The sequence below is a fragment of the Schistocerca cancellata genome, chromosome 4 (genome assembly GCF_023864275.1).
Source record: "Schistocerca cancellata isolate TAMUIC-IGC-003103 chromosome 4, iqSchCanc2.1, whole genome shotgun sequence".
Lineage (NCBI taxonomy): Eukaryota > Metazoa > Arthropoda > Insecta > Orthoptera > Acrididae > Schistocerca > Schistocerca cancellata.
This window is the reverse complement of record NC_064629.1, coordinates 178,517,401-178,531,790: the sequence shown is the minus strand read 5'-3', so window position 1 is coordinate 178,531,790 and position 14,390 is coordinate 178,517,401.

Below are 14,390 nucleotides of genomic sequence, written 5' to 3'. Positions count from 1 at the left end.
CACAAAATATTGCATGACAATATTTTTTGTGGCGGTTGAGGAAATTACCTACTTACTGTATCCAAAAATTCATCTAATGAGTAGAACGAGTTGCCATTGAGAAATTCTTTTAATTTCCTTTTAAATGCTATATGGCTATCTGTCAGACTTTTGATGCTATTAGGTAAGTGACCAAAGACACTTGTGGCAGCATAATTTACCCCCTCCTGAGCCAAAGTTAGATTTAACCTTGAGTGGTGAAGATCATCCTTTCTCCTAGTTGGTTGGTTGGTTTGGGGAAGGAGACCAGACAGCGAGGTCATCGGTCTCATCGGATTAGGGAAGGACGGGGAAGGAAGTCGGCCGTGCCCTTTGAAAGGAACCATCTCGGCATTTGCCTGGAGCGATTTAGGGAAATCACGGAAAAACTAAATCAGGATGGCCGGACGCGGGATTGAACCGTCGTCCTCCCGAATGCGAGTCCTTTCTCCTAGTGTTGTAACCATGTACACTGCTATTACTTTTGAATTCGTTCGGATTGTTAATAACAAATTTCATAAGTGAATATATATATTGTGAGGCTACAGTGAAGATCTCTAGCTCTTTAAATAAGTGTCTGCAGGATGATCTTGGATGAGCTCCAGCAATTATTCTGATTACACGCTTTTGTGCAATGAACACTCTTTTACTCAATTATGAGTTACCCCAGAATATGATGCCATCCGAAAGCAGAGAATGAAAATCGGCATGTTAAGCTAATTTACTTAGATGTATATCGCCAAAATTTGCAGTAACCCTAATAGCATAAGTAGCTGAACTCAAACGTTTCAGCAGATCCTCAGTGTGTTTTTCCAGCTCAACCCCTCATCAATTCATACACCTAGAAATTTTGAATATTTTACCTTAGCTATCGATTTATGATCCAAGTCTATATTTATTAATGGTGTCATTCCATTTACTGTGTGGAATATCTAGTAAGAGATGCTCAGAATACTGAAGATAGCAGGTCTAAAGTAAAAAGCAACGTGTAGCAGATACTCAGCTTCTATAAGAACGAAGTTACTGTGAAAAGGAATTTTCTTCAGGAACAAGAAACGAAAATAAGAGAAGGCGTTTACATGTTGGCAGGGGGCCATAAGTGCTGCCTCACGCAATGGAAGTCCAGCCGGTACCAACGGTGAGCCATGGTCTGCTAGGGCAAAGCTTACGAAAATCCATTTCGCCGCTACGCTCCCAGACTAAACCGAGAGTCAGCTAGACTTTTACACTCAGATTCTTTTGTGTTATAGCGTGCGTGATACGAAAGCGTGCTGTTTCAGTAAAATAACACACTGAAGATTTGTCAAAAACGCATCTGTTTTTGATACGATTTGTTTTGAGTAAATGTCAGAAAATTACACACCGGCGGTTAAAAGCTTTAGAACATCGTAAGTCTAAAGACATAGGCTCGTATAAAATCTGTCAACTGTCGGGTGTACTCGCTCGTCGGTACATGTACCAAAATTGGTAAAGAGAGGATTATCGTGGCTCCTGTGCAAGGATCACAAGTAAAATAGCGAAAAAAGAACAAAGAAGAAAAAAAAAACACACACACACGCAAAGGTAGTGTAAAGTATAGAATGTGAACTGTAAGGTTGCCAGCTGACATCCAGCTTTCTGTAAATATCTGCAATGATCGACTTTCATGTTATCTTAAGGGTTCTGCGTCTTTCTTCTAATTTGATAGAATCACGTTACAGACGTGCCTTATTTCGTTCATACTTTGATAATATTTAATCCTAAATGATATCTATCATTTTAACAAAATGTCAATTTGGTTTCCAGAAAGGTTTTTCAATGAAAAATGCTATATATACTTTCACTAATGAAATATTAAATGCTCTGAGTAACCGGAAGTCACCCGTTGGGATTTTTTGAGATCTCTCAAAGGCTTTTGATTGTGTAAATCATGGAATACTTCTAGATAAGCTCAAGTACTGTGGTATGAATGGGACAGCGCTCAAATGGTTTAAATCATACCTAACGGGAATAGTGCAGAAAGTTGAAATAAACAGTTCACATAAAATGCAAAAAACTGCTGATTTCTCAAACTGAGGAACGATCAAGAATGGGGTGCCGCAAGGTTCAGTCTTGGGTCCTCTGCTGTACTTAATATATATTTAATTACTTGCCATTCTATATTCACGAAGATGCAAAGCTGGTACATTTTGCCGATGATACAAGTATAGCTATCACACCCAACAGACAACAATTAACTGGTGAAATTGTAAACGATGTTTTTCAGAAAATCATTAAGTGGTTCTCTGCAAATGGGCTCTCATTAAACTTTGACAAAACACAGTACATACAGTTCCACACAGTAAATAGAATGACACGATTAATAAATATAGGCTTCGATCAGAAATCGGTAGCTAAGGTAGAGTATTCAAAATTTCCAGGTGTATGCATTGATGAGCGGTTGAACTGGAAAAAACACACTGAAGATCTGCTGAAACGTTTGCGTTCAGCTACTTGTGCTATTAGGGTCATTGCAAATTTTGGCGATAAACATCTCAGTAAATTAGCTTACCACGCCTATTTTCATTCTCTGCTTTCAGATGGCATCATATTCTGGGGTAGCTCATCATTGAGTAAAAGAGTGTTCATCGCACAAAAGCGTGTAATCAGAATAATTGCTGGAGCTCATCCAAGATCATCCTGCAGACACTTATTTAAAAAGCTAGAGATCTTCACTGTAGCGTAACAATATACACTCCTGGAAATTGAAATAAGAACACCGTGAATTCATTGTCCCAGGAAGGGGAAACTTTATTGACACATTCCTGGGGTCAGAAACATCACATGATCACACTGACAGAACCACAGGCACATAGACACAGGCAACAGAGCATGCACAATGTCGGCACTAGTACAGTGTATATCCACCTTTCGCAGCAATGCAGGCTGTTATTCTCCCATGGAGACGATCGTAGAGATGCTGGATGTAGTCCTGTGGAACGGCTTGCCATGCCATTTCCACCTGGCGCCTCAGTTGGACCAGCGTTCGTGCTGGACGTGCAGACCGCGTGAGACGACGCTTCATCCAGTCCCAAACATGCTCAATTGGGGACAGATCCGGAGATCTTGCTGGCCAGGGTAGTTGACTTACACCTTCTAGAGCACGTTGGGTGGCACGGGATACATGCGGACGTGCATTGTCCTGTTGGAACAGCAAGTTCCCTTGCCGGTCTAGGAATGGTAGAACGATGGGTTCGATGACGGTTTGGATGTACCGTGCACTATTCAGTGTCCCCTCGACGATCACCAGTGGTGTACGGCCAGTGTAGGAGATCGCTCCCCACACCATGATGCCGGGTGTTGGCCCTGTGTGCCTCGGTCGTATGCAGTCCTGATTGTGGCGCTCACCTGCACGGCGCCAAACACGCATACGACCATCATTGGCACCAAGGCAGAAGCGACTCTCATCGCTGAAGACGACACGTCTCCATTCGTCCCTCCATTCACGCCTGTCGCGACACCACTGGAGGCGGGCTGCACGATGTTGGGGCGTGAGCGGAAGACGGCCTAACGGTGTGCGGGACCGTAGCCCAGCTTCATGGAGACGGTTGCGTATGGTCCTCGCCGATACCCCAGGAGCAACAGTGTCCCTAATTTGCTGGGAAGTGGCGGTGCGGTCCCCTACGGCACTGCGTAGGATCCTACGGTCTTGGCGTGCATCCGTGCGTCGCTGCGGTCCGGTCCCAGGTCGACAGGCACGTGCACCTTCCGCCGACCACTGGCGACAACATCGATGTACTGTGGAGACCTCACGCCCCACGTGTTGAGCAATTCGGCGGTACGTCCACCCGGCCTCCCGCATGCCCACTATACGCCCTCGCTCAAAGTCCGTCAACTGCACATACGGTTCACGTCCACGCTGTCGCGGCATGCTACCAGTGTTAAAGACTGCGATGGAGCTCCGTATGCCACGGCAAACTGGCTGACACTGACGGCGGCGGTGCACAAATGCTGCGCAGCTAGCGCCATTCGATGGCCAACACCGCGGTTCCTGGTGTGTCCGCTGTGCCGTGCGTGTGATCATTGCTTGTACAGCCCTCTCGCAGTGTCCGGAGCAAGTATGGTGGGTCTGACACACCGGCGTTAATGTGTTCTTTTTTCCATTTCCAGGAGTGTATATATTCACTTATGAAATTTGTTATTAACAATCCGAACGAATTCAAAAGTAATAGCAGTGTACATGGTTACAACACTAGGAGAAAGGATGATCTTCACTACTCAAGGTTAAATCTAACTTTGGCTCAGAAGGGGGCAAATTATGCTGTAACAGAAGTCTTTGGTCACTTACCTAATAGCATCAAAAGTCTGACAAATAGCCATATAGCATTTAAAAGGAAATTAAAAGAATTTCTTAATGGTAACTCGTTCTACTCATTAGATGAATTTTTGGATATAGTAAGTGGGTAATTTCTCTAACCTCCACTAAAAAATTAAAATATTAAGTGTCATGTAACATTTTGTGTAATGTAATATCTTGTATAGACACCTTTTATGGCGGCCGAACTTCCCCGCATGGGGCCTCCCGGCCAACAATGCCATACGATCATCATCATCATCATTAACCTGACACGTTCCACATCATTACGAAGTGTCGTATTCATGATCTATGGAACAAGTACTAATCTAATCTAATCTGGCAATGTTATGCCCTATTGGTCATTAATATTTTACACCTAAAAGCACACTGATACTTGAAAGAGGACATGAGCAAGATATTTCTGTTTTATTTTCTTAAAAGCGGCAGTTCTGTCAAGTAGGCAAAATGGGGGCCTTTTCGCACCTAGACCGTTTAGCTTGAAAGCATGTCTTGTGGGGGCCAAAGAAACCCCTTTACTGACTCTCCAAAATAGCAGTAACAACCTTTGAAAACCTCCCCCTGGCGACGTTTTGGCGAACCACGAGCCATCCTGCTGAATTCGGGCTACTTGCCAGAACAGCAAGTAGTTCACGCGGCAATTTTGTGCGGCCTCATTGGCCAGAATGCCGAGCGTCGCTTTCCGTTACCACAACGTCGCGTCTCCATTTTGAACAAGGGAAGAGCCTGACTTCGACAGAGGAACTCTGTTCCTGCCGCCGATGGGTAAGCATGCTAATAGACACAGATTTAGACTAGCTGGCGGAGCGTTTAGTTAGCCGGAAATTCAATAAACTTGAAAGCATCAGCGCTTTCTTGTTCTCCTACCCGTTCTTAACACAACTGTTTTTCGTTTTTTTGCGTGTGAAATTTATTGGATGTTGAACTGTGTTGCACTCAGCACCCGAACTTTTGCCCTTTACTTAGAGACACTTGATAATGTCCGCTTTTCATTCATTTTCATTCATTTCTCCTTCAGCCAGTCTTACATTCGATTCAGTATTTCGCGAGTGGAGTGAATATCTTTAGAACCGGCAGTTCTCGCGAGACATGGTCTTGTTGCTTTTTCCTAAGATCACGTGGCTCGTGGTTAGCTTTAGTATTGCTTGACAGAACAGTGATTGTTTGTGGTTGAGGGACCGATCATTGGCACTCTAGTAACCTAACGATCGTATGATCAATGCTCTAGTGATTTATCTAACACGCTGCAGGGATCCCAGTTTGCAGTTTTTCCTTCCCTGCAGTGAATTATTTCTGTTTTATCCATTCCCTTTTTTGTCTGTGTGTTAATCCTCGCCCATTGTTTTTGTAACCAATAACGTAATTTTCTCGAAGTAGCGATCAAGTTTCGTCATTCTCTCATGTTTCCCACTCGATTCCATATTGAGGGATTTGACTGCTGAAATATGTCTTCATACAATATTAAACTGAGGTAGGCTAATCATTTCCCGTTTGTAATCCATAATGAGATTTACTGCATGAGACTAATGTTGTAAATGCCTTCATTTAATGACATACAACCCCAACAGATCTGTGGATGAAATGCATGAAATAGGAAAGAATATGTCATGGCCTCCGTAAGGAGAACAAATAAACACATAAAAAAACAGCATTTACTTTTCGTACGCTCGTCACAGATCTCGCATTGTTGTGCTGCTGTCTTTAGAGGTCAGGGATTTATATTTCAACATCCGCTGCGATCAGTTTCTGTACGAAAGACTACCTGTATATCGTTTCCTCTAGTAAAGGAAGCACCTTGTCTTTAATACTAGACAAGAAACAAAATAGCGCTTGATGTGTTGAAAGAGGATGGTTGCTTTTGGATGGTTATAATTGTGCATTTATTCCTTGAGATCATTCTATGAAGACAGTCTTCTTTATGCAAACCCCCCCCCCCCTCGAATATCGATGTTTATGACGAAAAGTTATTGTCAAGGATCCATAAACTTTCCCACTTGCTTTGCTAAATTGCGAATCCTAACTAAATCCTGCTTCACACACACCCAGAAATCTCTTTTATATATTCTGGAATATTTGAAGTTTTACATATACAGGGTGTCACAGGAGGAATGGTCAATAATCAGGGATATAACAGGAACTCTCATTTGAAGCAAAAAAGCTTATATGGACATACGCCCTATTCCGAACGGTTTCCGAGACGGAACACATTTAATATACATTTGTTTTTGGACTAGTGTTTGTTTTACCCATCTAACCTCCTTCTTATTTTATTCTAGGCCATCTTACCTAATCCTTTTTAACCTATTTGCTCGGGATGTCTTTCTGTAATTCAGCCAGCCCACTAAAAGCCCCGTTGTCGATGGTGTGTTGTGAGTGAAGTCTTTCTTTCACTGGTGCCATGTCCCGTGCTAATGCAGGGTCGGCATTGTTAGGAACGGATTTGACAAGGTTAGTGGACAGGGGTGGCTGGATGCTCTTCCTGCCGCCACCCCGTACCCCCCAGGATGGAATTAGTGTACCCCTACTGTCTGCGTCGAGTGTAATTAATGGAATAGTGCGAGCGTGTTCAGATGTCTGCGAGTCGTGTAACTGAGGCGGAACGTGGGGACCAGCCCGGTATTCACCTAGCGGGATGTGGAAAACCGCCTAAAAACCACATCCAGGCTGGCCGGCACATCGGCCCTCGTCGTTAATCCGCCGGGCGGATTCGATCCGGGGCCGGCGCTCCTACCCGAGTCCAGGCAGGAACGCGTTAGCGCTCTCGGCTATCCTGGCGGGTTGGTGTGTTGTGAGTGAAATATTATGAGGGATTGAGAGAGTAAGAGAGAGAAGCATCGGTTAACTGTGGCTGTACACACACTGTCTAAAATACCACTCAATTACAGGCTAAAAATGGTTCAAATGACTCTAAGCACTATGGGACTTAACATCTGAGCTCATCAGTCCCCTAGACTTAAAACTACTTAAACGGACTGAATCGCCTAGAACCGCACGGTCACGGAGGCCGGCTGCCTACAGGCTAAAATACTGCACATTTACACTAATGAAGAATATGCAGATATGGTGTATTTTTACGGCTTATAGCATGCTAGTGCTCCAGCTGCTGTCAAAGAACACCGTAGACGCTTTACGTCACGTCGAATTCATGATCGTAGATAGTTTACCAGAGTTTTCCTCACATTGCATGAAACAGGTATTATTCCAAGTTACCATTTTTCTTCTGAACCTGTAGTTCAACAGCCTATACAGGAACAATAACACATTGTTGAAATGGTGCAACGAAATCCAGTCAGCACACGGCGGCTTTCTTCGCTTATGTCCCACGACCCACATGGCTAACATTTCATGGGGAAAACGTGTACCCATTTCACATACAGCGTGCCCACAATTTTCACATTGCCGACAATGGCACACGACTTGAGTTTTCTCACCGGTTAAACGACAATCGTCATTTGCCTCCATTAATACTATTTAGTCATGAAGCCACGTTTACATGGAATGAAATCAACAACACACTTCATAATCATTGATAGAAGCCGCATACTGCAGTGTAAGCCAATTTCCAAGTTCTTTTTCGATCATTGTTTGGTGCGGCATGATCTATAACATGTTGATAGGTCCAGTAATTTTAGAAGAGTGAATGACTGGACAAAAATACTCGAATTTGTTTGTAAAATTCGTTTGTTGACCAGTCTGAGGGTGTTCCTTTCGTCATGCAGACTGCAATGTATTTCCAGGTTGAATTCGCCCCTCCACATTTTACCCAACTTACGAGGGAACATCTGAGCCGCACTTACCCTAATCGCTGGATTGGTGGTGGTAGTACAACAAACTGGCTACCAAGATAGCCAGACCTTAATCCGCTGGGTTTTTTATGGCGGTAAATGAAGTCTGAGGTGTACAAACGAAAGGTAAACACGCGAGATGAGCAGCCTTCATCAGGGCATGTGCAGATGCACTCAGGCAAGTAACACATCGTGATCTTCCAAGAGCACTCAAATGCACTGAAGTCGATGATAGTATTTTCGAACATGTAGTGTGAACTGTACAACAGATGTAATACATTAATACTAAGGGTTTTGGTGTGACGGAAGGTTGTTTAGGGTTTTAGTTATACAGGGTGAGTCACCTAACGTTACCGCTGGATATATTTCGTAAACCACATCAAATACTGACGAACCGATTCCACAGGCCGAACGTGAGGAGAGGGGCTAGTGTAATTGTTTAATGCAAACCATACAAAAATGCACGGAAGTATGTTTTTTAACACAAAACTACGTTTTTTTTAAATAGAACTACGTTAGTTTTGTTATCACATCTGAACATGTAAACAAATACGTAATCAGTGCCGTTTGTTGCATTGTAAAATGTTAATTACATCCGGAGATATTGTAACCTAAAGTTGACGCTTGAGTACCACTCCTCCGCTGTTCGATCGTGTGTATCGGAGAGCACTGCAACATCATCGCGTTTCTACAGAATGATCTGCCAACGTTGCTCGAAAATGTCCCACTGGAAACGCGTCGACGTACGTGGTATCAGCATGATGGTGCACCTGCACATTCCGCAATTAACACTACGCTGACCCTTGACAGGATGTTCGACAGGCGTTTCATAGGACGTGGAGGACACATAAATTGGCCAGCCCGTTCTCCTGATCTTACACCTCTGAACTTCTTTCTGTGAGGTACGTTAAAGGAGAATTTGTACCGTGATGTGCCTACAACCCCAGAGGATATGAAGCAACGTATTGTGGCAGCCTGCGGCGACCTTACACCAGTTGTACTGCGGCGTGTACGACATTCATTACGCCAGAGATTGCAGTTGTGTGCAGCAAATGATGGCCACCACATTGAACATCTATTGGGCTGACATGTCGGGACACACTCTATTCCACTCCGTAATTGAAAACGGAAACCACGTGTGTACGTGTACCTCACCCCTCATGGTAATGTACATGTGCGTCAGTGAAAAAGACCAATAAAAAGGTGTTAGCATGTGGACGTAATGTGCTGTTCCAGTCTCTTCTGTAACTAAGTTCCATCACCGTTCCCTTTGGATCCCTACGTAATTCGGTGCTCTCCGATACACACGATCGAACGGCGGAGGAGTGGTACTCAAGCGTCAACATTAGGTTACAATATCTCCGGATGTAATTAACATTTTACAATGCATCAAACGGCACTGATTACGTATTTGTTTATATGTTCAGATTTGCTAACAAAACTAACGGGGTTCCATTTAAAAAAACGTAGGTTTGTGTTAAAAAACATACTTCCTTGTATTTTTGTATGGTTTGTATTAAACAATTACACTAGCCCCTCTCCTCACGTTCGGTCTGTGGAATCGGTTCGTCAGTATTTGATGTGGTTTACGAAATATATCCAGCGGTAACGTTAGGTGACTCACCCTGTATATTTACTAATTACAGTCAAGTAAAAAATTATAGAACTATGGATGCCATTGCCTTGGAAGAATTTTTGGGAATAATCAGAGGTAATGCCTGCACGGGGTAGTTCACTTCGTTATGGTAGGGTAAAAGTGGCTGTGCCAAGGGGTAGCTTTAATTTTTGTTTCAATTTTTTTAAGATTAAACTTTGTTCGACAAGTACATAGTTAGCCGAAAGAGAAAGGCGGTTAGCGGCCAAGTCATTAGACTACCAAATTTATGGTCCATGTTCGGTTCTTGCTTGTGGCTTTCTTGTCATTCGATTTTTTTTTTCGGTGTATCTCATAATATTCCGATAATGGGAATATCTTCATTTACTTTTGGAAGTAGAACGTCGAGAGGAATGATTAATAATGAATTATGTATGTGTAATAAACTGAAGCACCAAAAAAACGCCGGCCGGTGTGGCCGTGCGGTTCTAAGCGCTTCAGTCTGGAACCGCGTGACCGCTACGGTCGCAGGTTCGAATCCTGCCTCGGGCATGGATGTGTGTGATGTCCTTAGGGTAGTTAGGTTTAAGTAGTTCTAAGTTCTAGGGGACTGATGACCACAGATGTTAAGTCCCATAGTGCTCAGAGCCATTTGAACCAAAAAAACCTGGTATAGGCATACGTACTCATATAGAGAAATATGTAAACAGGCAGAATATGGCGCTGCGCTCGGCAGCACCTATATAAGACAACAAGTGACTGGAGCACTTGTTAGATCTGTTACTGCTGCTACAATGGTAGGTTATCAAGATTTAAGTGAGTTTGAACGTGGTGTTAGCCGGCCGCTGTGGAAGAGCGGTTCTAGGCGCTTCAGTCCGGAACCGCACTGCTGCTGCGGTCGCAAGTTCGAATTCTGCCTCGGTCATGGATGTGTGTAATGTCCTTAGGTTACTTGGGTTTAAGTAGTTCTAAGTCTAGGGGACTGAGATGTTAAGTGCCATAGTGCTTAGAGCTGTTTGAGCCATTTGAACGTGGTGTTATAGTCGGCGCACGAGCGATGGGACACAGCATCTCCGAGGTAGCGATGAAGTAGGGGTTTTCCCGTACGACCATTTCACGAATGTACCGTGAATATCAGAAACCGTTCAACGAAACGTCATCGATATGGGCTTTCGGAGCCGAAGGCCCACTCGTGTACTCTGATGACTGCGTGACTCCAAGCTTTACGCCTCGCCTGGGCCCGTCAACACCGACTTCGGACTGTTGATGACTGGAAACATGTTGCCTAGTCGGGCGAGTCTCGTTTCAAATTGTATCGAACGGATGGACGTTTACGGGTATGAAGACAACCTCATGGATCCATGGCACCTCCGTGGTAGCAGCGGACTTTTCAAGCTGGTGCAACGATGAGGGGCGTGTGCAATTTTAGTAATATGGAACGCTCGATACGTGTAGATACGACTCTGATTGGTGACATGTAGGTAAGCATCATGTCTGATCACCTGTATCCATTCATGTCCATTGTGTATTCCGATGGACTTGGGCAATTCCAGCAAGACAATGCGACACCCCACACGTCCATAATTGCTCAGAGTGGCTCCAGGAACACTCTTCTGAGTTTAAACGCTTCCGATGGCTACCAAACTCCCCAGACACGAACATTATTGAGCGTATGTGGGATGCCTTGCAACGTGCTGTTCAGAAGAGATCTCCACCCTCTCGTACTCTTACGGATTTTTGGACGGCCCTGCAGGATTCATGGTGTCATTTCCCTCCAACACTACTTCAGACATTAGTCGAGTCCATACCACACCTTACGGCAGTTCTGCGTGCTCGATGGGGCCCTACACGATATTAGGCAGATGTACGAGTTTCTTTGGCTCTTCAGTGTATATTGACATTTATTTTCATTATGATAAACGACGCGCTAGACTGGATTTTTATAGATGAGGATGCGCAAATGACGTGCACCGTGAAACTGATCTCACTGAAACGTTCTCTTTGTCAACCGTGTGACGTTCACTTTTCCGACACGTAAAGAATTTTATCGCACTACTTCAAAATCATGCGGCACCACAGGAGAACAGAGATAGGGCGGATGCTATCAAAATTTCTACGTTGGTCCATAATCAGTTATCTATGCCTGTCTTTCACGATATGCTTTGGTACTTTTACTACGCATCCAAATTGATATCTTATAGATCTGTTTATAGAAACGTGAATCAGACATGTTTTCCATGAACAGTATGCCGGAAAACATGTCAATGCTGCGAAATTTCGTTCGTGTGCTGCGCATGGTGTTAGAAATATTTATGTTTCGCCTGTTTCTACATCTACATGCATACTCTGTAAATCACGTTTAAGTGCCTGGCAGAGGGTTCATCGAACCACCTTCACAATTCTCTATTATTACAATCTCGTATAGCGCGCGGAATGAATGAACACCTATATCTTTCCGTACGAGCTCTGATTTCCCTTATTTTATCTTCGTGATCGTTCCTCCCTATGTAGGTCGGTGTCAACAAAATATTTTCGCATTCGGAGGAGAAAGTTGGTGATTGGAATTTCGTGAGGAGATTCCGTCGCAACGAAAAACGCCTTTCTTTTAATAATGTCCAGCCCAAATCCTGTATCATTTCGGTGACACTCTCTCCCATATTTCGCGTGTTGACCTCCTTTGAACTTTTTCGATGTACTCCGCCAGTTCTGCCTGGTAAGGATCCCGCACCGCTCAGCAGTATTCTAAAAGAGGACGGCCAGACAGTCTCCTTAGAGATCTGTTACATTTTCTAAGTGTCCTGCCAATAAAACGCAGTCTTTGGTTATCCTTCCCTACAACATTTTCTATGTGTTCCTTCCAATTTAAGTTGTTCGTAATTGTAATACCTAGGTATTTAGTTGAATTTACGGCTTTTAGATTAGACTAATTTATCGTATAACCGAAGTTTAACGAGTTCCTTTTAGCACTCATGTGGATGACCTCACACGTTTCTGTAAGAAGTTTCATTCCGCTGACTGCAAGAACGCTCACGAATAGACGGTCATTTAGCATCACGCAGTAATTCACTTAAGGTGAATTTTTGTACTATATATCACGAAGAAAGCAAGCGTCAGTACACTATACACTGAGGTGAAAAAGTATTATGTTGGATCTCCTTTTGCCCGGCTTAGTGCAGCAGGGGTTTTTCCTGCATCGAGATGTTGTTGTGTCGTCTTCAGAATCAGATGGCTCTGAGCACTATGGGACTTAACATCTATGGTCATCAGTCCCCTAGAACGTAGAACTACTTAAACCTAACTAACCTAAGGACAGCACACAACACTCAGTCATCACGAGGCAGAGAAAATCCCTGACCCCGCCGGGAATCTAAACCGGGAACCCGGGTGCGGGAAGCGAGAACGCTACCGCACGACCACGAGCTGCGGATGTGTCGTCTTCAAAATGACCCTGAGCACCATCGGACTTAACTTACGAGGTTATCAGTCCCGTAGAACTTAGAACTACTTAAACCTAACTAACCTAAGGACATACACACATCCACGCCCGAGGCAGGATTCGAACCTGCGACCATAGCGGTCGCGCGGTTCCAGACTGTAGAGCCTAGAACCGCTCGGCCACCCCGGCCGGCTGTGTCGTCTTCATCATGATCATTCATCCCCATTACTGTCTGAGGAAGGCAATGGTAAACCACCTCCGCTAGGACCTTGGCTAGTACGGCGGTGCGGGTCTCCAGCACCGTCCCCTACGCTCCTCTGAGTATGGGCCGCATCATCATCAGTGCAGCAACGCGCTGTGGCCTGAACTCAAGACGATGGATGTCCCCTGCAGAAATATGGAGCCACGGTGCCTCTGTAGCAGTCCATTATTGCGACAGTGTTGCCAGTGCAGGATTTTGTGCACGAACTGACCCCTTCATTATGTTCGATATACACTCCTGTAAATTGAAATAAGAACACCGTGAATTCATTGTCCCAGGAAGGGGAAACTTTATTGACACATTCCTGGGGTCAGATACATCACATGATCACACTGACAGAACCACAGGCACATAGACACAGGCAACAGAGCATGCACAATGTCGGCACTAGTACAGTGTATATCCACCTTTCGCAGCAATGCAGGCTGCTATTCGCCCATGGAGACGATCGTAGAGATGCTGGATGTAGTCCTGTGGAACGACTTGCCATGCCATTTCCACCTGGCGCCTCAGTTGGACCAGCGTTCGTGCTGGACGTGCAGACCGCGTGAGACGACGCTACATCCAGTCCCAAACATGCTCAATGGGGGACAGATCCGGAGAGCTTGCTGGCCAGGGTAGTTGACTTACACCTTCTAGAGCACGTTGGGTGGCACGGGATACATGCGGACGTGCATTGTCCTGTTGGAACAGCAAGTTCCCTTGCCGGTCTAGGAATGGTAGAACGATGGGTTCGATGACGGTTTGGATGTACCGTGCACTATTCAGTGTCCCCTCGACGATCACCAGTGGTGTACGGCCAGTGTAGGAGATCGCTCCCCACACCATGATGCCGGGTGTTGGCCCTGTGTGCCTCGGTCGTATGCAGTCCTGATTGTGGCGCTCACCTGCACGGCGCCAAACACGCATACGACCATCATTGGCACCAAGGCAGAAGCGACTCTCATCGCTGAAGACGACAC